We start from the raw sequence: 25,943 nt of genomic DNA, 5'->3' as shown, positions 1-25,943 counted from the left end.
TAGGGAAGGCTATACTATTAGAAACAGGGGCGCATTCTTTCCTCAAATCATATTTATTTTATGCAATTAGCATTGGCAGGAAACATTTAAAGACTGCACCAGCCGTTTTGAGCTTAGCAGTTATGATACATTAAAATCTCAATTAAAATCTTGGTATTTGCTCGAAATTCTCATATTTCACAATGAAAGTCAGTTTCCGTTGCGGACAATAGGTATTCTGTATTTCTAGCGATGAAAATTTAGCACAGAGCTTGGGGGGTATACCGTGGCCTAACAGAGTGCCCAAAGGAATATGTTACCCGCTTTTCTCCCTTATGAACTTATTTTTGTTTAGTGTGTGGAGTGAAAAGCAATAAACGCCCGCAGCACAGCACGACTGAAGAGTTGGCTCGGTTTAATAACTGGCCGGCGTATGTTTTTTCAAAGCCGTTGGCGCGACTTCAATCGCCCCTCTCCGTCTCACAAAACACGCGTGCCGCGCAGCCCTTGGCATTTGGGTGTCAAGTTGTCAGGAGACGCGCGAGAGGGGCCGGGATACGTGGAGGGAACACCTTAGAGAACGGATCATTGTGAAGCGGAACCATTAAATTGCAGAGGTTCAACTATTATTGATCCAAATTTTACGAGCGTTTGCTATCGGCCACAGCCGCAGCCATTGCTGCTGCTTCGACCTTGGCTCGCTTCCGCGCTTGTACGCTTCTCGGCAAATGATCAAACTAGCATTTCTTTGTCCAATAGTTTCGGTAGCCTGTATGACACGGTTGCGGTTTCGGTCTCTAGTGAGTTTGCGCATTTATTTTGCTTAAATGAAGGAGCTATAGTAGCTGAAATTTCACGAAGACGATGACGTTAACTGCACAGCACGAGACAGTCAGTCTGCTATGCACCACAAGGGTGGTCACTGGCAAAGGTGGCGGTGGCGGAATGCTCTCGTGTCTGGGCAAGGGAATTGTTGATCTGTTCATTCCTGCACAGGATTCGAAACCCCTTCACGCAGATGAATGACCTTGAATATTTGAATTTTATGTTCCGCGTGATATTCTGCTTCATCAGGTCCGGGTATAAACATACTTCCTTACAAAGAAGCGCCGGAAAGTTGGCGTGAACATTTTGTTGTTTATTTGTTCCGACTCTCTCATGTATTGTTCAGTGTTATAAAATATCTAGTGTTTACTGAAAGCCCCTTTAGTTGTATACTTTGCATTGCCTTTCTGTGAACCTCTTGTCTGTGTATTTTAAGTGTTAGCGTGAATTCCTCTGTATCGTCTCTTGCTGTGTATAAAGTTTGTTTTTGTTTTTTACTTCTGATTCTGAACATTACTCTGGCTTGAACCGGCGAAAGATGGGCACCAAATGGCCACCCCCTTCTGTCACTGCAAGGTAGTTGAATTCCGGCTGAGCTTGTCACGCGAGTCGAGGGCATCTCCTTTGAGACCGGGGCAGCTAAGCCCCCTTAGAATGCCAAGGGTGTCTGTGAGTGTGCGCACCAATAGTGCCGCATCATTAATAAATTATAATTATAAACGGGTGACATCGTCTGGTTGCATGACACACTTAGAAGCACTAAAGAAGGCATGGCAAAGCACGACGTAAAAGAACGTCATAGCATGCGTTCCACTTAGTTTTACATAGCGGGTGTACAGAAGATTTCGCGCGCATTAAACACTAATTAATACAGGTTGCATTGGGTGGTAGTGCTACATCATAATAAGGTACCATTAGCTGGGAGCACCGGAATTCTTAAGAAGCCAACAGCAACCAAAGGCGTCATTGGAACACTCTCGCAGATCTTCCGTTGTCAAAGGTGAACAATTCTGGGGACGTAGAATTATTTGGCTCGCATTTCTACCTTTCCACTGTCATCGACTAGCCATGAAAAGTGGCGCTTCGCTTTGCCACTACCTTCCACGGCCTAGACGACTACGGCAGTGAGCATGCCAGTGACTATGCCCCGGTGACCCACAAATCCGCGAACGGACGCCGAAAAGTTTCGCTCTGAAAAGGCTGATTCCTGCATATCCTCCAAAATCAAGATGCACATTTTTCACCTCGAGCATGTAGAACCTGATAACATATATGCAGCGCATCAAACAAGCTTCACTCGCTCTGTCCTTATGTGCACAATAATGCAAGCTCATGACACTGAAGGCAAAGCAAATTGCGAGACCATGGGCACCCTACGACATTCAGGTATGAACAATTGTTTCTGGTGAGCGTTCTCGCTTTAAGAATATTAATTAATGCGTAGCATTACCTTTCTCATGAGCAGCGTGTATGAAATACTTGTAAAGAATGTCTCCGCAGTGGCTGTGTAGCTTATGTCGAGCGTAATAGCCACATGTGTTATATCGTTGGATAGCTTACATGACAGGTATAGTTGCACTTAAAAATTTTTAAGGCTTAATTAATTTCTGCTAATTAGTTAACTGTGCGTTACCGTTTATTCGTTATTGTGAATAGACTAAACTTTACTCTAAAGATATTATGTTTGGTATGCCACTGAAATAATTGCAGCTTTAATTATTGTTGGTGCATAGTTAACTATAAAAATTGAACATTACATTACATAATCAACTGTTAAATTGTGGCGTATATTATGCTCAGTATCATTGCATTGTACTAATTGTTGGCCTTAATGAATTCTATTATTTAAGTATTTGGCATCAACATTGAGCTTTACACTATAGCACGAAGCCATTCCGTCGAATAGCTTATATGACGTACGATTGCGCTACAGTAATTAGAGGCCCTAGTTAATAACCAATTATTTGTTAGTCGTAAACAACAGTTCAATGTTAGACTACAACGTCAGCTCATATATCGTTGAAGAGGTATCGACAAACCGCTAAGCCCCCCCCCCCCCCCCCAACACACACACACACACACACACACAATCTAAATCCGAGCGCTGATCAGGCTAACACTCGGTTAAAAAACAACGCGAACAGAAACAAAACAGCAGCACTTCATGCTTACGCATTGGCAGCCCGTAACCGGTGACCTAAAAGCCTCCGACAGTTTTTTTTTTCTGCGTGGCCATTTGTACAAAGTAGGCCAGTGAACAGCATAAAAACAAAGAAAACAACGCAGTCCGACCAAATGCGTGCCTGGTTAAATGGCAGTGAGACGAACCCTAAAATAATTTTATTTTCGCGAATGAGCATCCGGAAAACCTTTGTCCATGGCTATACAGCTACATTTCTTAACGAGATGCTTTCCTTGCTTCAGCAGCATGTTGCTTGTAATTGGGAACTGTAATTGGGAACATTGTAATTGGGAACTGCGAACAGAACAGTGAAGCTTTAGTGTATGGCTTATTCGGGAATCTCAAAAACACGCGGGGCGTGGGCCGCATGCGGCCCGGCCGCGGCGTTTTGTGATGCGGCCCGCCAGTTCCCAATAATTAAGCATTTGTTCCGACAGCATGTGGCAGGTTCGCGAGTCGGCCTTTGCCACCACGATTGTTTTCTAAGTGAGAAGAAAATTAATTAAAAAGCCTCATCGTCCACTGCGCACGTTCCTTGTGCAAATGAGAAGAGACATTGGCCCCTTAGTCTGCATGAACTTTGCCATAAGTCAGCCGCCTTCAAGAGCTGTGGACACGAGTCTGGACAACTTGCCCTTTTTTTCTTCTTCAACGCCGCATCTTATAATGGTAAGTGACTGTGGTATTTATAAAACACTATGCCCTTTCAATTGCTCTATTCCAGTCGTTCTGAAATGGCGGCGATCCGGTTTTTAGAGATAATCCCCACAAACAACGAAGGATGTGGTCTGGGACGAGATTGCTTTGGCTTATTGTTATCATTTATCATTTAGCATTATTTTTGATCTTCTTTCTGTGCTTATTTGTTGCTTTTATGCTTATATGGGTTGTTTTTCGGCTCCTAGTTTAAGAATATTAAGGACGGCCTTTTCCCAGAGCGGCCCTAGTAGCAAGCAATATGTGCTTGAGACCCCTGTCTTAGAGGCCAATAGGCAATGAACGCACGAAGTGTAGATAAACCCGTGTAAAAAATACAGAAGTAAACAAGGAACATAAGGTATCTTTGCGGTAACACGGAAATTTGAGCTATAGTTGGTTCGTCTTCATCACTTTTACCAGCCCTGCGACAAGAGACAGGAACAAGAAGAGACGAATTAGGACAAGTGCTACTAACAACTGAAAGTTTCTTGAAACATACATGGGTGATATACTCTAATATGACCACCAAACGCGCATGCGCTACACCTTCTCGCAAAGAGCACAAAACATACTGCTATGAATCCAAATATAAAACTTCACAATCACTGATGATTACTGACCATGTGCTTACGCACGTGTCGCTATTTTTATGAATGCAATAAGCTTCATTCAGTTCCCTGGTCAATTTATCTTGATGCCGGAAAATAATTTTAGCCTTATCAATGAACGGATTGCATGCTTTTTTTCAAAGTGTCGGATATGGCAGAACATGTTGGCTTACGGAAAATATTCATAGTTATTCTAGATAACTCCATGGGCGATCGATATTTACTTGAGGAAAATAGTGACTATATGCATAAAATAATCAATTGTTCTAATGTTTTGCCATCATAATTCAGTACGTCAGAAATACTTTCAGTTCAGCACCCTCAGTTTTCATTTTTTTCTAATTTGAGATGGGGGGGGGGGGGGGGGGCAATGTGTGCGCTACCTAATACTCTGCTCCAGCTCTTTTGACCCCTGAAACTAGCTAGAGATTATCTCCCATGGAAATGCGGCTTAGAAGATTCTTCTGCAGTGGCCAATTTTGCTCCTATTTTAAGAAGTGCTGGTAGTAGACGCATGTGGTTGTTGATAGGTCAATGCCAATTCATTTCCTTGCCGGCTTTATCGTCAGCCTTACCTATAATATACTATGTAATACTATTTTAACACCTTCCATACAACCACTTTGGATTGGCGTTTTGTTTGTAAGCGACAGCTCTTTATGAGAGGCATTTTGTGATGGATTCGCCTGTAGATGCTTGACGCCGTTCCACGCGAAAGAAAATGTGCGCGAAGGCAAGGTGCTACACTGGTTTCAATGTCGAAAAGGCCCTCGAATCATCCAATCCCAGATAATCTGCCGCCGCTTAACAGTGCCATGTGAAGAGCGTATGACACATATCACTCAGTTTAGATTCTTAAGCAGCTGCGCCTAACAGACGGGTAAGCTGTATTTCCTTTTCTTTTCTGTGCTTTCATTTTATGTGTGGTACGTGATTCCACATGACTGAATAATGTGTGTTGCAACTTGTAAAGCACGAACCAGGCATCTGAACAGCCCCTTGAATAGTTGGTTGGTTGGTTGGTTGGTTGGTTGGTTCATAGGAAGGGAAAGGCGCAGTATCTGTCACACTTGCTCTGTGGACACCTGAACCGCGCCGTAAGGGAAGGGATGAAGGTGGGAGTGAAAGTGGATAGAGAGAAAGGGGGGCCGCAGTGGAGGGCTACGGAGTAATTTCGACCACCTGGGGATCTTTAACGTGCGCTGACATCGCACAGCACACGGACGCCACTTCGTTTCGCCTCCATCGAAACGCAGCCGCCGTGGTCGGGTTCGAACCCGGGAACTCCGGCACAGTAGTCGGGCGTCTTACCACTGCACCACCCCGGCCCTTGAATACTAAGAAATACATTCGAATTTTTATTTCTCTTTGTATTTTGTGTTTCAGTCCCTTTGAGTATTCTGCAGCGCAAGAGTGTTCCCCAACACCGACGGCCATCTGCTGTCTCGGGCACGCAGTATGCGAGGTCTGGGGCTTGCTCGATTGTTTCCAACTGATCTTTACTAACTCATGCATATAAAGAAGCCAGCGACAGCTGATAGCCACAGGATATTACGTATATGCTACCACACAAACGGACCAGCTAACAGCCCACTTGCTGCTCCTATTCCATATGCAGTGTCTTCGATTCCAACTATTGTCGGCTAGAGTGGTGTCAATCACTTGTTTCTTGCAATGAGTACCCGATATCAAATGCTATTAATGATGCCTCTTTCTCTGAATGTACGAACGGCAGATTGTAAAGAGTGAACAACTGCGTCGAGAAATAGTATGGGTTGAAGCTCTTAGGAAATTGGTCGGGTTCTAGTGTTCAGAGCTCCAGCGACATGACACTAAAATTCCATAATATGAATCGAATTAAGCGATAATGCGATAATAATTGGCATCTGGGCTTATTGCCACGTAACGTGGTGACGTACGCGCAGTCAAGTCAGACGCTTCGACATACAATTACTGTATTAGTGCTCCCGTATAATGCGCCGAGAAATTCTAATCCGCCGTAATGGACGTGCGCATCCCACATCCTAATGCTGCAGCAGCCGTAGCATTAAACGGTAACAGTGCGGCCAAATAATAGCATAAATCGAGAAACCAAGTTTAGATTTGTGCATCTGAATAGTAAATTTAATATAAGAATAATTATGTTGAGCAAAATTCGCTAAAGAAGTCAACCTGTAGTGAATCTTCCACGTGTCTAGCTAGAAATCCTAGACTGACACATTGTAATCTATCTTGCTGAGTAACATTGCTTAAAGAAGAAAGCTGACACTTAAGATTACATGAGGCTCTCGTCAGCGATAAATTTAAATTTAAAATGAGAAGAACGCTATTAAATAAATAAAGCGTGCAGAACAGTTCCCAAACTTAGGCAACTTCACACTTTATTGATTGGGAATAGTAAGTTACTTTCAGTCATTCATACTCCATATGAGATATGAAATAAGGATTACGTTTTCTTTTTGCTGGTGGAGGATGTTTGATGTGCATAATAATATCTGCAATTTTTTCTTTGTTAATAAAGCCAGTATTCTTCTTTCAATCAATTTTTGTTTCTACCATATACCAAATATTTAAAGAATTTGTTTACACGTAGCTATTGTTATTGAGATCTATTTTGTTTTATGACGTTGGGAGGCCATATGGCATCGTATTCTATGTGTGTATATTGTAAAATCTGCACAAATACATTTGTCAACCTGTTCTTGACCCCTCCCTCTCTCCCTCTATCTCTCTTTCTTTCTCTCTTAAGTCACACATAGGATATGCTTAATGGTAGCAATTCGAGCGCAGGTGGCGAATTTTACATACTCTAAAGATCGCTGCCAGACACTCTATATTCGTCTCTTGAAACGCTTGAACATTTCGAGTCCAAACTTCTCAACCTGGCGCAAATAATCATTCTGAGATCACCCCGTGAAGAGTAGATATATTTGTAGACAACCTTAATCTTTCTGTTCAGTTTCCTATCAGCCCAGTTCAACCTGCAAGATATTGAAGAAAAAAACTCAGCTAAATCCTATAATAGTTCCTATAATATTCCTATAACTCGACCTGTAAAGGATATGTTCTTGCTACCAGAATGGAAGAAAGTTTATGCAATATTTATTGCTCGCTGCACCAATTTTTGGGGTATCAGCAATTGCTTCGAGGGAGTGTATAGCCACTCGAGTAATATGGGATAATATGATGGCAACTAATACTTATGGCTAACATTTAGAGTCATGCAGCATCAAATATCCACATTGAAGGCATACAAGCAAAGACAGTAAAATTCGTCGGGAAAACAGAATGCCCAGCCTCAAGCAAACTACTGTATATTGTTCTATAATGCATATATTTCTTTTTTATTTTTACCTGCCCTTTCCTTTCTCCCTATCGCTCACCTTTTTGATTTCCTCTACCCCTTCCTCGCCATCCCTTTATTTCCGCCGCCCCAGTTCAGGTGCTTCAGATATCAGATAGCAGATACCGGGGCTGGCAAACATCATTTCCTTTCTTTTGTATATAAATAAAATGATCACTACCACCACCAACCACCACCAGATTCAGGCGTCCCACGTGGAGCTCCCAATGGACTCCTGAATACAGGACCTCCTGGCTATTCGTACGGGGCTGCAAGCCAGTAACGAAAGATCATGAGGGGTGGCCATGAGATAGTTCTTAATAATGTACAGGGGGGGGGGGGGGGGGGGTTCTAGAATATCCGGCTGCTAGAACACTGTAAAAAATTTTTAAGGTTGCACATAAGTCTGCTTTGGTGCAGAAATGCGAAAGCATTGCGATCTCTATCACGCCATCTGGTGGATTTACCCGACACTACGGTAGTGGATCTCGCCCGCTGTCGTCCAGACGGTGTACGTGTGTGGCGTATTTACCTATAGGTAGGTGAAAGAGCGGCGTAGATGGAAGTTCATGAGAAGTGCGATGTTCACTATGCAGCGCGAAAGGGTCTCGCATTTGGAAGTTGAAAAGACGACTGTTCATGCGATGCTTTACTGCACAGCGCTATGGTGTGTTGCAGTTTTACACGAGGCGTATGTGCCGCTATTAAAGGGAACCACAACAACCCGCGTCGTGTTCAGCTGCGGCGACAGTGCTCTCGTTCCTGGGCCAGGAAAGCTGATCTGCTTGTTCTAGCTAAGGTTCGAAACCCAGTCGCGGCAATGTTCCATCTCTGTTGACAATTAGTGCCGACATGCTCTGTTTCTGTCCACGCCATTCATAGCACAAAACATGTCTTAGCTATAATATTGGGAGTGGCCCTAGTGTGGATGATCCGCCCCAGACCACTGCCTGCTTTTTCGTCGGCCTCATTCATAGAAATATATTTATTGTAATTACCATTCCACGCAGTTAAATAAACCGAGGCTTGTTCTGATCCTCAGAAGGCCAGTAGGTCTTAATTAATCATGCAACTTAGAGAACAGGAGCATTCGAGGAGCTCCGTTGAATGTGGCCTGGCTTTCTTTTTTGAAGTGAAAAATCTCACATCTTTGGCTGTTCTCTGTTTAAGCTTCGTCCCACGTAAGCATATGCGCCTATCTCTTACATCGATTCTTTAATAACTATTAAGTATAGAAGTCGGGCCACTGGGTAATATCAAGATCAAAAGTTTGCAGAACATCAGTGTGTGAACTGAAACTTAACTGACACAGTGACGCAATTCAGTCGCCTGAAATGTATCAGCCGACAGAATGAGCCGACGTGCATGTGTGGACAAGAGGGGATATACGTAGCTTATCCGCTGATAATAGTAATTCCACTCAGGAGGGTCGCGAGGCAGAGCAATATAAACTTTTTGTTTCGAAAGGATCAATTTCCGAGGTCTAACCGACTCACCGATTCGGTACGTCACCAAACTGGCCCGAGTGGGCAGTGCCTACTGGAGCTTAGATATTAATATGACAGATTGAGATCCGAATCCAGTCTTGGTGGACCCTTAAATCCATAGTTAGACACGCTGCGCCCCTGGCGACATAGGCGAGTTCGTATTGTGTGGTCAAATGGGGCTTTACATCTCATCGCACCTGAAAACCTGAGCAACATACATCACGGTTCTCCTCACGAGAGTACCTGTGGCGAGTTTACCCCGTTAAACCTATCTGCCCCGTTCACCGAAAATCGGATGCCGGCGATGGCGTTGTGGTGGTGGTGAAAACGTTTATTAAAAAGAGAGAGTTACATGGAGGTTGCTCTGTGGTCCGGCTTAGTGCCCTTTCCCTCACAAACACTAGGTGGAGTCCCTAGTACGGGACCCCAGAGGCTTCCGCTGCCGCCATTGCTCTTTTGACCAACGCCTTTTGGGCTTTCAGGTCAGAGCAGGCGAGTAGGGTCTTCTCCCAGTCCTCCCGGGTGAGATTTGGGTTAGGTGCAAAGGCAGGGTTTTAAAGTCACGCCCACACCATGTGGAAGAGGTCCGAGGACATTTTCCCACACTGCGGGCACTCCCCGGAGAAGGCATTGTCAAAGTGTTTAAGTGACGCCGGACACATCATGGTGTTCATAAGGAGGCGAGGAAACACTCAGTCCTCCACTTTTGTTAACCCTTTACACGGGCGGGGTAAAGACTGTGTCTGTTTTGTACAGCAGAGTAATTTGCCTGAAAGTGTAGGCTGGTGTGAAGACTTCTTCTTCAGAGGAGGAGGACGAGGTTGCCCGGTTAGAAAGCGCGCGGGCGGTGGCATCTGCTGCCGCGTTTCCATCTAGCCCCGAGTGGGCCGGAGCCCAGATTATGAAGGGGCGGGATGAACTTCCCACGTACGAGCTGTTTTGCAGTAGTCAATAGGCCAGGTACGAGCTGTTTTTAGTAGCCGGTAGGCCAGGTACGGGACCCAGTCCTGTTGAACATTCCTACACGCTCCTCGTGAGTCCGTTACGATTGTTTTGAAATCAGAGTGTGTTGCTGCTAACGCGAGGGCGACCTCCTCTGCCTATGCTACGTTTCGGGCTTCAAATGTGAGCCCGTTCACCGTTTTGGATTCGTTGATCACTGCCACCGTGACCCGCCTTGGTGCGGGCCGGACGCGTCCACATAGCACACTTCGAGTTTTCTTCCGTAGTAGTGAGCTAAGGCCTCTGCTTTGGCCATGTGCCTGCCCTGGTGGTGGTACCGCTGCTGAACTTGTAGCCATTCGGGAAGCTATTCGCTGCATATGTGGGGAACAACCTCAAAAATGGTGTATATTCACGGACTCAAAAACGGCATTGCAAATTTTGGAAAACTTCTTGCGCCACACTGCCTATCAGTCCCTGGCACTAAACATTATGGAGCTCCTCATATCTGCCCAGCTGCAAGGCCACAGGATAATGTTTCAATGGATCCCTGCCCACTGCGGGCTCCATGGGAATGAACAGGCCAATGTTGAAGCGAAAAGCGCACTCATCAATGGCCTCCAAACAGCTGTGCCTTTTTCAAGAGGTGACACGACGTGCGTTCTTAGGAGTTGTATGAATAATACTACAGCAGCTTACTGGGCTCAGCCAGACGCCCGACACATTCGTTAAAGAAGGCTCGATCAAACATTAAAATTTTATGTTCCGCGTGATATTCCGCGTCATCAGGCATGCTTACTACATAGACTTCGTTTAAACGTGGCTTTCACGCACAAGTACTTACATTTAATTGGACCGACGGACTCGCCGGAATGTTCAACTTGTGGGATCGCAGAGACTGTGGACCATATATTATTGGTGTGCCCAGCGTATGCGCACGAAAGAAGTGTGCTAGCGACTTCCTTGAAGCGTTTAGACAAGAGGCCTCTGTCGGAGGAACTGCTGCTGGGCGCTTGGCAGGACAAGGGGAAAGGTGCCCAGGCAGTGCGTGCTCTTTGCCGTTTTTTGTGCGCCAGCGGACTTGATTCGCGCTTGTAAAACAAGCTACTGTGTCTGTATATGTATTTCATATGCATTCTCCCACATCGTCACCCATCATGACCTTCTTTCTTCTCTCCTTCCCCTTCCCCAGTGCAGAGTAGCAGGCCAGATTTGAATTATTCCGGCCAACCTCTCTGCCTTTTAATTTCAATAAATACATCTATCCATCTGGTGGTCGTCCTTGGACATGCTGGTGGAGAGGGGTTTTACATGCAGGGCGTATCGCCACTCTTGGGGAACTCTTACTCTTTCCTCGGTTACAGTCGTGTGTTGTATGTGTAGACGGGTTAATAGGCGACGCCCCTACGTTGTCTGCGATAATCGTGTGCATTGACTTGTGAGGTGGGCTTCTCTCAGCTCCTCGAACGAGTTCGTCATGCCCAGACCTTCGAGTCTCAGGAGCGATGGCGTTGTGAGCGAAATATCAAAAGTATGGCGATAATAGGCGGTATCTTCGAGTTGACATGGCCGCACACTGACTGGGCGTATGGTTTCTTGACGTTACGTTTGGCAGGAGCTGTCAACTCAGGCCTCTACTTTCATGTGGGAAGGTAATATTAGAATCAACGTGCCATGCATTCACATTACCCATAGGTCATGAAGGAACGTTCAGACGATTTGGTTAAAGCGGGCGCGTTATATGGGGGCTAGTAGCCTTAGCTATCGCATCATACCTTTAAAGGCGGACCTTAAGTGTCCCCTATAATTTGTTTTGTAGTGGAAGCTACACTACTGTAGGTTTTCAAGCCGTCGGCGTGGCACCGTGGCACCGCGGAAGACGAAGAAGAAAAGAAAAAGAAGAAAAAGTAAAAGATTAAGAAGTAAAAGAATAAGAAGAACAAAAAGAAGAAGAAGAAGAAGACAGATAGCTCGGTAGTTGGTAGAGGCGAACGACAACAACGAGTTGCTAGGACAGAAGGCTCGTTCGAACATTGTGAAGGCGGCACATTAAATCCAGGTGTCCGCTGAAAAATTTGCTGCAACACTCACAGCTTGCGCTCATTCACTAGGTTCAAGCCATGCTTAAGCCCTCACAATGCTTTTACAGAAGATGCGCTCCGCATGTTTCTCACAGCTTAAGTACTCCATGCCTAAAGAGGTGAAAACTGCTCTGGCCTTATGTACTATCCTTGGTACGAATCTCGGAACTTTCAGGTACCACTTTTGGTTTCCATTATCAGAGCCTCCAAGCGAAAGCAAACGTTCTTGAAATGTCACCGTTGGACAGATAGCGCTACCAAGAGCTCTTGATACCTTTCTAAGTACTTAATAATAGCATTTTTCCACTTCCATATGCAATATGACTCTGAGGAGAGTTAGCATTGCTCACATGTTCCTGATCATCCTTGTTAGCTGCAGCAGCCGCAAAAGCGTCCGAAATTTTCTGGATGCTAAGAAACGCATTATAGATGATCATCCCATAATAAATGACGAAGCCCTACACTATGAGTCAACTTTTCACGCTCGATTAGGATTTGCCCCATAGTTTCCGTTATAATGTATCTAGTCGTTCCCTCATCGACGGCTTCGGTTGTACCATTCCTACCCAATAATCACAATTTTTCTGGCAGCCACTGGATACAGAGCAAATCAATTTGCCACACTGGGCAAAACAGCCTCCAAACTTAGCGATGGAAATGCAACTGCACAGATAAGCTACCTTGTGATGTCAATTCTTTCAATCGTGAGCAGCACTCTTTTCTATATACACTCCTTAATAAAGATTACGTTCGTGCATGACCATGTGTACGAATAAGACACTCTTGGAAGTGATTAGTCCATTACATATAAGGATCTCGTTATCGACAGTAAACTGGTCAACGCGATTGTTACACTATCATCTTATAATAGTCCCGGTACATCACTTGCACACTTTGCTGATGACTTTTACAGCTATTGTAAAATACACTTGGCAGAGAATACAAACCTTCATAGGGTTGCTTTTTAACTGAGCATGCTAACTGGGAGTTTACTTTTTCAACCACCACAAAAGAACTTCCCTGTGGCATTCAACGTCCGATAGAAGTTGATCGGCATGCCGACGCATTATTTTCTAGTGGCGACTGAAAGCCCCTAGGCCGTCGATACTTTCATATTTTACGTACCGAACATCGTCGATACGGGGATCATGGTGATTTAGTTAAACAGGCTGTAAATGTATTATAATTCACAATACTTCAGTAAGCTACACACCATATTATAGCTTCACACGTGGTTCTTCTTACTGATAAAAAAAAATCGAACTTTCTTATCGCTGATGCATTTTCTTAAAAGGATGAAATGAGTTATACGGCTACAATTTTGATATCAAGTATCGGCCTCGGTCCACTGCTCAACGCTCTGCTGAGTCTACACAATTTCGTTCATCCGTTTACTAGCTTTCTTAGGTGCGCATGCGCAAACGTTAATCTATTGCTTTACACCTGTGCTTATCATCTGCACAGGTAGCCCCGCGGACTTAGAACGTCGCAAAACGGGCCAATGTTTTCTGTTCATCCAGCAGCGTATATAGGTTTCAGTGAGAGCTCAACTAACCAATACAAGCCTGAGGGCACACTGATGACACGGGAGGAGGTGATATCGGGGGAGTATGTATTGAAAAGGCAGCTGAAGATTTCGAAAGATATATGGGGGATACCAAATCGAACACTCAGTTCATACTACGAAGGACGCCTCTTGTCCATCTGGATGGACGTGTCGTATATAGTAACAATATAGTTCTTCCTCAAACGAAACTCGTTACTGTATGGCGTCAGATGGCTTGATACATGCGGCGACCTTTAATTCGCATTACATATCATGCTTTATCCATTTTTGTTCCACTAGTGCCATCACGGTTCCTGTGATCGTTATGGGATGTGCTTGAAATTCCCGCGGGAGGTCATGTGGCCTTGGCATCATGAACCTGTCGACCAAAGGGCATGTTAGTGACACATTAACAACTAAAAATACGACTGCTACGCCGACTCCGGGCTTTCTGCGGCTCAGAACCTTTGCGCTGTTGAGTAGTAAATGAGCCTCTTTTAGCTTCGTTTAAGGAAACTTGACGAGCAGGTATCTAGCTGTTAAATAATGTGAAGTTGGGTAATCGTATAAGCCAGAAAGAGCATTGAGTCATTTTTCTAAACTGCTCCATTTCTTTATGTTAATAACAGTGTGTATTGTTTTATCTTCATCTGTGGTCTCTGTGTTTAGAGTGCGATCGTCAAGGACTACTCGGAGTATACAGACGCAAATAATGACTGACTTTACGGTCTCTTCTGGAATTACCATTTATCATTCAATGCTTTGAACGAAAACAACTTATTCGCCTCTAATGAGGCCCCATCCACACTTCGGCCGGTACAGCACGAGGCATATCTGTTGTGCTATCTCACGCCCACGCCGCTGTGCGCAGTGAGACATTTATAATTTCCCGGAGTAAACCAGGGTACGGTCTGCGACCTGGTTGCAATGACATATCGGCACTCACTAAGTAACCGCGCCTAGAGGCAGCTTTTGAAAAAGTTGACCCTGATTAGGAATCGTGTTGTTTGCCAGGTTCCCCCATGCTGCAGGCTTATTTACATTGGACAAACACGCCGTTGTTTCAGTGAGCTCGCTAACGGACTCTGCCGAAATCTTCGCTACAATGAAGGGAACTTCCTAGTTCACCACCGCAAGGTGTGCAGAAGGTACCGTCCCGAATTCGAAAAATCTATTTTCTTTAGGAATGGAAAGGACCGATTTCAGAGATATTGTACAAATCTATTTCATTAAGTAGAAGAAAGCAGATGCCTTTGCAAGTCACGTAAAGCGGAATCCTCTTTTCTAAATGAATTTCTCTGGGTCTTGGGTTTTACTTTGTTTCTTGTCGTTTTTTTCTTCCTCCTCTTTGGGGTTTAAATACTTTTTTTTTTATTTACCGATGATGGTGGCATTACTCGCGCGCCTTTCGGTTCGACTGTAATGCCTTTGATGCATACTCTGATTTCCAGACTTCATTTTTCACTATTTCCCATGTTTCTTGTTGGCCATGCATTTGATATTACTCCTCACGCGGTTGCTTTCTACGGCTTCCGGTTTTTAAACGTATTTTGTTTTCTCTTGGTTATGCTTGTTTGCTTATTTTGCTGGCGTAGAGTAGTTAGTTTCTCTTTTTATTGTCTTGCCTTTGTTGCCGTTTTTTTCTTCCCGGATATCCACGTTATTATTGTCCACAACAGTTTGTTCTTGTGCTCCGTATTTAGTAGTTCGTTCCCTGAGTGGCTACACGAGAATGCGAAAAATGGGTGCTCGCACGTGCGATATGGGTCGGTTGTCTTAGAAGACAAGCTTGATGTTAAATTAACTTCAGTTGTTAGCGGCGTTTATCTTGTAGTATGTGTTTCTTCTTTGCCCTCGTCTTCCGCTCCGTACTCTTTGTGAATTATGTAACAGCTATCCTAATTAAGAGTTTTTCTTGAATACGAAGACCTTGTACTTTGAACTTATATGACGCGTCTGCACACCTAACATTGTTTTCTGTGTTTCAGGGATAGGTGAAAGTTTAGCATTCTTTTCAAGCATGAAATTTGTGCTGCGCTTTTAATCTTACATCCCGTCTTCAAGTCATGACACTCCTACCAATTAAAGAAAGCGGTCATGCTTGACATAGTTAGGTCATCAAACCGGGCCAGACAAGCAACGCTGTCGAAATGTTTATCTTCCATCCTTGACACAAGTAGCACGACTGTCAACTGCAGCTACTTCATGCGTTCACTTTATTTCGGCATCAATGCGTTGTGACAGATCTCCTAAGATGGAGGCTTTATATGTTGAGTTTTCAGGGAGAAGAATGTGAGTTTTTATGAATGTATATAAAGCCTCGCAGCGGATAAATTCTGGCACACAAGGACGTTTAAGAGGCTAAAAAAGATCCTAAACGTGGGGTTCAGCTACTGTAACATTCTCGGCGGACTTCATGCCATAACCGCGCTATGAAGACAACATTAAAAGAAGGAAAAAAGAAAGGATGCAAGGGACAGCAAAAACACGCATCATTGGTTATAGGTAGGCTTTACAGACACCAGCGGCTTAAAACCACAGACGTTCCTGCAGGATGAGTGAGCTCAAACAAATGCGACTGGTAGCCCGTTTGTAGACAGTAACACGTACGCAGTGAACGTATAGATGTCCGTCAGTGTGATTCGCTACACGTACCGTTCAGAATTTCTAGGAAGCCTGTTATGTAAACTTGTAATTAGTCCTACCGAGCTGTTGGCACGGATCTGGAATTTCTCGGCCTGTAATTTGCATATCCTTGTCCGGCAAGCGCGTATGGTAGCATATCTGCAACTCTGGATTCTTATTTTTGGGCGTACACAGAGTACCAGGGATTCGGTGCAACAAAGCGTAATTGACCTGGCAAGCTGTGACAAGACATAGCAACAGCAAAATCTACCTTCCTGTATCAGCAACAAAAAAGTGCACTACTATTTCGCTAAGCGCGGTATAGCAGTTCAGTGCTGATGCCCTGTAAAAGTTATTTGAGTTTGTTCCACCAACATTTACTCTGCACGTGTGTACAAATGCTGCCAGCGTTTTTTAAAGCCTATGCATTATTTCTTCGCCTGTAGCATATAAAGTGCGTGGAAAGTGATTGACGTGTGCTTCGGCTTTCTGCTGGTATGTAGACGGTACGCATTCGTCAGCCATTTATGGACGCTGCAAATTCCTTCTCACACGTATCGCGTGTCGTTTTAGCTGCGTTAAAATCAAAACGTATATCTGGTCATCTGCTAGCTTCAACGGCCCGCGAAAGGAAGATACACACATCGAACCTTCTAAAAAAAACATTTGCTTTAAATCAACAAAAAACAACATTGTATAGCATAAAAAATTAAGTCCAGCCTGCTCAGACGAATCTAATTGTAAGGCAGTAATGGGAATGGCCTATACTTCAGGTGCGTGACAAATAATTGCTTTTAAAGTTCTCCTCATGCTCGCATCGAGAGTTAAAACTTCGAGACCAGTGTGTTGTGGTTTTGAAACTAAAGATAAGGCAAATGTGGAATATAGTAAGAAACCTTCAACTATGCACTAATTGGCCCAACAAGCTACGCTTCTTGAATAGTAAGAAACCTTTGATGAACATGTTAAAGAGAAAGCGTTAAATGGCTCGTTCTTGAGAAAGTATGGCGTTGTATGGAAAAGATTATGAGCTTAGATCCGGAAGGTGGTATTTGGCTGGTGACAAGACCAAGTGCTGATTGGTCTGCTGATTATGCGACGTCATAAGACCGCGTGGCATGACCAGGAGCAGCAAACTCGGGTTTCTACTTCGAATCGAGAATGGGATGCAGATGCAGAACCTTCCAGGACCCTTGGGCGACGAGTAGACACGCCACTCCTAGGGCACGCAGGGACATACATAAGGCTGGATTAAAGTCGGGCTTTATAGGTACCTGTACCGAGTGGTTTTTAACGTAAATGGACATTCTACGGCTATATGCTAAAATATATGTGCGATATAATAGAGACACAGAATAAAGGATTGGAGATTAAGAGAGTATCAAAGTGGATATACGCCAACGAGGGCCCTCAGTAGGAGCCACAGAGGAAGGCCATTACAAATGTTGAGTCATACACTTGAAGGCGAAGCTTAAGTATCGCCCTACTCTTTCTTATATAACTAGTCTAAGCTTATGATAAGCAGTAAGATTTTGCTTTTGAACTTTGTCCCGCCTTCGCAGTGCGTAATTACGACCTACGTAAAAAAGCAGAAAAATTTAAATATTTTAAGAATGGTTTAATTATTTCTTTATGTGCTGCGTTTTTAAATATTCATCTGGAAACTGTGAAACATAATAATATATCTTTAAGAGCCATATTGATATAAATGATCTAAGCTTGTAATGCGTACCGAAATTTCTTTGAAGTTTTTCCGGCGCTCACCAAAAGTAAGTCAGGCTACGGTCTAAGACCAAAACGGCGCGTTTTTGTAAATTAACAACAAAAAACTGAAACCAAGCCAGATAAATATGAGAATATACTAACTGTTGTTGTGATGTTAAGCAGCACGTGAAAAAAATTGAGTTCAAAAACCATTCCCCAGAAAATGTCAAAATTTTCTGCGTATGTATATTCAGTTAGTTATATCGGCTGCTAGAACGCGTTTACAGCACATGACGCTCAAGGCAACAATACTCATTTTTCAGGCCCAATCGTGACATTTTAGCTACCATCTGTGCCAGGGAACAAAGGACACAATTTTTGAAGAAATCACCCACTTTGACGTCGCAAGCGCTTCTTCGCCCAAACGTTATGGTACATAATCAATTATAGTAATAAGAAAGGGTCAACAAACTATGACCTTACTCTATTCGCCATCGAATAAGGCGTCGCTTCATCTTCGCAGCTGCTCCTGCTGCTTTCCGAGAGAGCGGCGCTATCCATTGTTTCCATCTTCGACAAATGTCTCCTCGAAGACAAAAAAAAAAAAAAAAAAAGAACGAGAAACGAAAGAGACACTGTTCTGCAATGAAGTTCAGTGCATAACCCGCTCGTTACTCATTTTGTTCTAATCATTTAGAAAGGTCAATAGTATTTTTTTGTATCGAGAGCTACATTGGCCACAGTCTTGCCATTTCACCGTGCCTGTCCGAACAATAAGAAGAAGAACAAGAAGAAGACAGATAACTCGGTAGTTGGTAGAGGCGAACGACTACAGCAACTTGCTAGGAGAAAAGGTTCGTTCGAACGTTGTGACGGTGGTGGGCCCCGGAGTTCGACGTAGAGACGACGTCACACCACTAGAAGTCGTCTACACCCGAATGAGAATTCGAAGGGGTGCAAGGGGTGCTCATACGTGAAGTGATTCGCCTATGGCATAAATAAAGGCGAAACCATAAAGTAGCTTCCGAAGAAGACATTTGCGCTTGTGTGCAGACACTGCCGCCGGGGATGCAGTGACGGGTCTGTAAGCAACAGCATTATCGGTTCAGCGTTTAATACTCGCACCAGGGCAGATACAGTCACAGCGCTGACTCAACGAATCGGCCCCGTCACCGCATGATTGTGTCACAAACTACAGCTGTAAAAGACGATTGTACGCACTGCTGACTGTTTCGTACGTTCTCGCTTTGCGACTACGGCTAAGCCATATCTGCACGATAATTATAAGATTCTACCAATCGCAAAAAAATAAAAAGCTTGAATAGAATGTTTAGTTGGCAATTGGAGCATAATTTATCACCGGTGCTATGCCGTTGCAGCTGAAGGAAATTTTCATTTCATTTTTATTTTAAAAAGAACTGATAAATCCGCATTCTAGTGACATTGAGTGTGAACATGTAGAACAAAGCTTCGCAGCAATATTTCTTATTTTTATCATATTAAGCGATAAAAGAATATTTGATGTACGAGCTGTCTGTCAAAATGTTTCCAAACTCCACACTGTTTTATTCCATAAATTTAGAAGCATCAATATGCTTCGTGACTCAAGGAAACATACAGTGGCTAGAAGAAAATAAACGTTAAACACGACCTTTCAGTACCCTTACGGGTTCCGTGTTCCTAATACCTGGTTATATACTTGGTCTTGTTAAGGAAAAGATTGCTTTTTGAATATATGCTGCAGCATCAGTTCTAACTCCATAGGGACAGAGGCCACGTCAGACACTAACTGCTTTTAGCTTCTGTTCCTGCATCAGGAATTGTATTTGTTTGCATTAAAAAGTGAAATAAATAAATAATGAGGCCAAAAGGAACTGACAGTTTGTTATTTCTCCCTTGTTATTTAATTTTTTTTATTTGCCAATATACGTGTCATTGAATCACCATGGCTCCCTCTCGGTATGCAGGACTCCCTCTAACGCTCGACTATCGATAAGTTTTCTCTCTGTTATTCTTTTCCTGTCTAAATGATTGTAATTAAAGTAGGAGGCGAAGAGGCAACTATAGGCCATCAATTTGTTCTTTTTGGTGGAAGACAGCAATCGTGACTAAGATTCTCATAATACAACTTAATTTTCTGTTTATTTCATCATTTTTCTGTATGTGGAAGTTAAAAAATACCTTGACTCCCTTAAATCTTTAACACATGTCTACCATATCGACTGCTGCGGACCAAATACTGTGTTGCCCTCTAATGGTACTCGTTCTTCTGGTCGAAAAATGTTGACTTTGTTTTGTTTATGTTCATTGTTAATTCGCTATTGCAACTGCATAATTCTAATTTTCACAAAACATTCCAGAACGCCATGGAATCACAAAATTCATATAATAAGCTTATATAATAAACTTAATATCTGACCGAATCTGTAGAACATCGTTAGTACACACTCAAGGATACGGGCCCTAGAATGGTGTCCTGAGGAACTCACGAAATTACTTTTTAGTCAAGGCAGTTACATTCAATAATATCAACATGCCGGAATCTCTGCGAGATGCAGATTTCCAACAGGGCCAGGACAAGTATACATTTATGCAATAACGACTGAGTTCCTGCAATAGGATGGCACGACTAACTTATTTCCCAGAGACTGACTAAAATCAACAAACATGCTAGTCACAATATGTTTTATGAAGGCGCCTCTAAGATATATTCCTCATGGTCTGTTTTTTTTTTTTCTGAAGTTACACAGCGAGGTTGTTATACGTTGTGCTGGCTGCAAAAGGGCAACAGTCTATGTAAAGCAATTATCTTGCGACCTTTAGAAAAGGCAGGTACAATTGATACGAGCCTACTTTTAGAAAGGTCACTCAATCACTTTTCTTATACACTGCTATCACGAGGCCAACCTGCATTTAAGGGGAAAAAAACAGCTCTAGAGGCTAATATTTAAATATATGTGCCAAGACAAGCCAGTGTTGATGACGTACTTCATGTTACTTCAAAATGAGATTTAAACTCAGGAAGACAAAACACTTCATCCTGATCTGTTGGTTCAGGAAACAATACTATAATATTATCGTCCCATATGACTTAATATGAGGCTTTGAGTAGGAGTCATTTAATATGCTAACTACTGCTTCGTCATTAGGCTCTGCCCTCCGTGCAAATGTTGGTCAGCTCATTTCTTTTTTTCGCCTCAACCGATAAGTGTATTCAAGCTATTTCATAAGAAATTTGTACATTGTGCATCGCATCAGCACAAAGGTTAAAAATAAAACTACCTTACTTGGTTAATTCATTACGAAATCTCTTAAATAAAGTGAAATCAGATACTGCCCACGAGCACGTAATATTTTTAAATAATTAAACGTTCTTTCTAATCATCTTACAGAAGTTCCTGTGAAACGGAATGTTTTCGGCACCTCTCGCCCCTTATAGCGTGTAAAAGGAAAAAGATATTGTTACACTGGACGTCGAACTCAAAGGAGTTCTAAGCTCTTGCCTGAACGACATTTTGCCGAAAGGCTATTTCTAATTCCAAATAGACTAACTCCAACCGGAAATCTTTCAACATGATTGGCAAGGCTGTTTGAAAAAACCGTGAACTCCTAGGGTGAGAGTTTGCCCCCGTATTTTTATGCAGCTAGATACAGCCATATGGTCACTTAAAGTATATTTAAGAACTAAAGTCGTGTCAAGAGACAGGTTGTAAAAGATTACAAACAAATTGGTTACTGTTTGTGCTGTTGGTGGAGCAGGAGGACGCACGTGAATAACGCAGCCTTGAAAAGCATCAGGAGTTCAACTATTCTTTTTTTTTCATCACGCAGTACAGCTCCAACAACCTAAAAATTCAGATATCACAAATCGCACTTATTCTCGTTAAACTATAACAAAGCGCAAATAGACAGCCAGTTACCCACTTGGAGGCCGGTAGCAAGTGGCGACAAAGTATAATTTGCGGGTATCTCATAAACATTACATAATCTGTTTTAGCACAGTCGGTAGTTCAAATAGTTCGATAACATATCTGCAGCACCTCCGTCAGCATCAGCACAATAAAACGATTCTCAAACTTACTAAACAAATATCCTGGTTTAACCTTGCTGAATGTAGATAGCGCGTTTAAACGAAATCGAAGAACACTTTCAAGATCGCTTGCGAGTTTTTGTTAGTGAAACTGGTCTTATAGGTTTGTCATTTGAAGAAAAAGTATCTAGCATTTACATCTTGATAACAGATTATTAGATACCGAGAGCGAAGGGTCACTCCAGCACTCGATGAGCACTGCTCGATCGCCGTGCTTTCTACGCTCTAATGCCTTTCCTTTCACATGTCACACACATACTTCGCCAGCACCTTTAGCTAAAACACTTGTGCCCTTCAGCGATGTTCTTGAGAGCCTAGCCAGGCTGCTCATTTTTATGCCATAAATGTTTATCCTAGTTTTCGTTTGAAATCTTCCCATTTTTCAGTCGAGCGTCTTGTAGATCCTGAGTCAAGAAACGAGGAATCATATTTTTCTGACTTTGCTGAGATGTGAATGGCGACAGTCGGTGCCGAGATCAAATGCTGCTTGCCGATTTTGCCTGTCACTTGATCGACTATTATAACGTGCTCCTTCCTGTCCGCTTCCCGGACCCTCCTGCTGCGTCGCTCTATGTAACCAATATAATTCTTTATCGGTGCTATGCGCTCAGAATCTGTGTCCTTTTAAAGTTGGTCGATTTAACTTCAAATAGTTTCCATTCCGTTATACTGCTTGTCGAAGCGAGGTTTTATAGATGAGAACGCTTGGCACAGCATCTGGATAATTCAGCGATGTTTTCATTGGGAGAAAGGAGATAACTTCCTGCTCATGCCTACAATAAGAACGGTCATCTTGACTCGAGTCTGCTTTCTGGTCTCCTTTCGAGGCGCCTCCCTTGGACCTAGGCGAGTGCTTCATGACTCGCGCATCCGCACGGTAGCATGTTCGACTCTCGCTCTCAAGGGAACGTCGTTTTACTCGTATACAAGAGTGCATACCTCGCCACGAATGCTGAATTCACAGTCAATACAAATGGTGATATAAGCCTGTTTCTCAAAATTTTTCCGACATTTGCAACACGACGGCATGATGAACTATAAACAAGAAAAGCAACAGACTAACTAACTGGCAGCAGCGACGGGAACTAAGCACTATGCGTTAATTTATTGTTCGAGCATATATGTTTGACCAGTCTGAGAGCACAATGAAACCAGATTATGCCGCTGCATTCCCATGCGCTGCTTGTTCCAAAAAAGCGAAGTGTGCACATTTCGCGTAAGTATCTAGATTTTTCGTCATAGCCGTCAGGCGTCCGTTGGTTGGCTGGATCCTATTAATTGCGAATAATGCTGGTTTAGTCTTTCAAAGCAGATGATGGTAATGATCGTTGGCTAAAGCACCGCTGAAAAAACACACCGAAGAGAGTGGGTTTCATTTGCGTACTGTTTTTCCGCCGATCCTCCAAATCCTCAAATTATCTTTTTGAGACATAATCACTTCGTTTTCTTCAAGAATCACTGAACGTGTAATGCAATGTGTTTCTACAGGGGGAGAGGAGTGAGCGAATGATATTGCCTCAGACCATTTTTTCGTGATATATAAATACCTCTGTGCGTTAGTTTTTACTTTTATGTTAAACCTAGAACATACTTATCGCAATTCGCAAAGTATGCCATAATTCAGTAAAGAAAAAAATATGTACGCGAAAAAAAAAAAAAGAATGATCGCCGAGCTCGCTACTGCTCTTTCCTCTGCGTTTTTGCTAAACGTGTTGACATGCATTTTCAGATGTAAAAATAAGTCACCACGTCTCCAGACCGGAACAATGATTACTGGTGAGTTCAGTCTGCAATTGGCGAAATACTAAGAAATCTGAAAATGTGAGAATACTGAGTACCTAATCAAAATTATTTATGTCGAAACTTCGCGTACACGAAAATCTCCCGTCTTTTTTACGAGGAAAATGTTTTTGACAACTTTGGACTATGAAAAACAGCGCGATACGCCAGCATGTTCCGCCGAATTTAGAAATGACTGCCTAAGGATGACGGCTTCAAGGAAATAAGTATATCAATAAGGTTTTCTTCTTTTTTAGGTTTATGTGCCGCAAGAGGTTTCGCAAAAAAATTAAACATGCTCTATTTTTCTGCCTTGTGAGCGTTATTGTAATTGGGACAGCGAATCTTTTTCTATCGCGCGCACCCGACGTTGGCGTCGCGGCCACCTTTATCATATATCCATAAAAACAAGAGCCTCACTCTTACTGGGTCTTCCTGTCACACTCTATTGAAGGCCGGTTTTTTTTTTTCTTTTTTTAGCCTTTGCAGCATCGTGTCTCAGAGCCAGTCGATGTGTGTTTCGTTTCCTGGTAAATGTGGAGATAAAAAGGAGAGACGTGAAGCAGACTTTAAGAGCAAAAGTCAACAATCTTATTTGAAACTCTGGAGAGGGCAATCTAGACAGTCATTGAACTTTGCTTTTATTGTTACATCTTGCAACGAGGCTTCACAGTTTGTCGCCTTCCCTCTCGGCGCAGCGGAAAATCTGCAACACGAGAGCAACGATGCTTCAGCAACGAATTGATTCACGCACTGTTTGATCGGAAGAGTGGTGGGAGTGTAGTATCGAAGGGCAGGTCTTAAGACAGCTGTTTAAGATGGCGCCGCGTAAAAGGGGAAGTGTGCGAATTTGACGGTGTTCTAAACCGAAAAGACGAGGTTCACAGTGTACACTAAGTGCACATGAAAAACCGTTGAAGTTCATATGTTATAAAGAGCAGTGTCATAAAGAAATAACTGACACGTCGAGAACGCCACGCCTCTCTCGCTAAGGCTCCCTCGGATACGGCGCTCAGGTTGCCCAAGATGACTCACATAAGCTTCTAAAAAAAGAAAAAAAAAAACCTGCTGACGCAGCTATTGAGGTGGTCGGTAAGACGTTACATAACCGACGAACCTCAGTAACGCAAGGCCGCTAAAGTGGGGAAACAACAATGGGGATTGTTGTACCGCACCTGCGCAGCACAGTGTGGCTGTCTTTAGTTTCACAATGGTTTTCCAGGCTTTCCACGAGACTGAGTTTGACAATGACGAATTCAGTTAGTTGCATGAAGTTTTATGGCGCAGAAGCAACACTGAGTATCATGCGCCAAAAACAAGGTTAGAGGGTCTGTTGCATTAACGACTAGATGTTTTGGTACATACACAGTTGACTTGTGCCTATCGTTGATAGCTCAGAATATCAAACACAGAGATTTCATAGCCTTCGGCACAGGACACGTGGTCATCAGGCGGCCACATTTTTGACGCCTTGAATAGAGTAGAATTATGGTCAATTCGTAATTATTATTGAAAAACACCACATACAAAAAGACGGAACACTGAATGAAAGGTCAGCGTATGCTGAGAAGCCCCGTTATTTACTATAATGTGTGCGTTATTACAGTGCCCAATTTATTTTTTCTCATGCTCATGTAAGGTGAAGTGAGGATAGGACAGAGCTAAAATGCAGATCTGCATAACAATTTCGATTAGTGCTGGTGAATAGACGAACCACTACTTTTTTAAATGTTGCACGTTGTTTGTGCGAAGGCACTCATAACGGAATCAGAATTGAGCAAAAGCTTTGGACCTTGCGTCTCAGTCCATAGTTGCCTTAGCAACAGCGCATCGGTGGATCCCTCAAACGCATAGAACGACGTGCCAAAGCAGAGATGAGACGCGCTTGAGTGAGGTGCGCTTTTTCTCTAATTAATCGCATGCTTCCATCTACGGAAACGGTGAGATCTACTGCGATTTTAGTCGGAAGCCTTACACGGTCGAAGTGTGCGACACCTGAAGTTGAGGGTGTCCATTCAGCATCGCAACAGTCTACCCATAGCCAAAAAGTCGT

General features: G+C 43.2%; 1 long non-coding RNA gene across 1 annotated transcript in view; it reads left to right on the top strand.

The window, feature by feature from the left end:
* The first annotated feature begins 5,127 nt into the window (after positions 1 to 5,127).
* LOC146196602 (uncharacterized) overlaps positions 5,128 to 25,943 on the top strand; it is a 25,373-nt gene continuing 4,557 nt past the window's right edge. The window contains exon 1 of the long non-coding RNA XR_014705642.1: positions 5,128 to 5,173. This is a non-coding gene — a long non-coding RNA (uncharacterized LOC146196602). The remainder of the gene's footprint in view (positions 5,174 to 25,943) is intronic.

The sequence above is a fragment of the Amblyomma maculatum genome, chromosome 3 (assembly GCF_055883805.1).
Source record: "Amblyomma maculatum isolate TAMU_Amacu chromosome 3, ASM5588380v1, whole genome shotgun sequence".
Classification (NCBI taxonomy): Eukaryota; Metazoa; Arthropoda; class Arachnida; order Ixodida; family Ixodidae; genus Amblyomma; species Amblyomma maculatum.
Note: the sequence above shows the minus strand (reverse complement) of the source record. Positions and strands in the feature narration are given on the sequence as shown.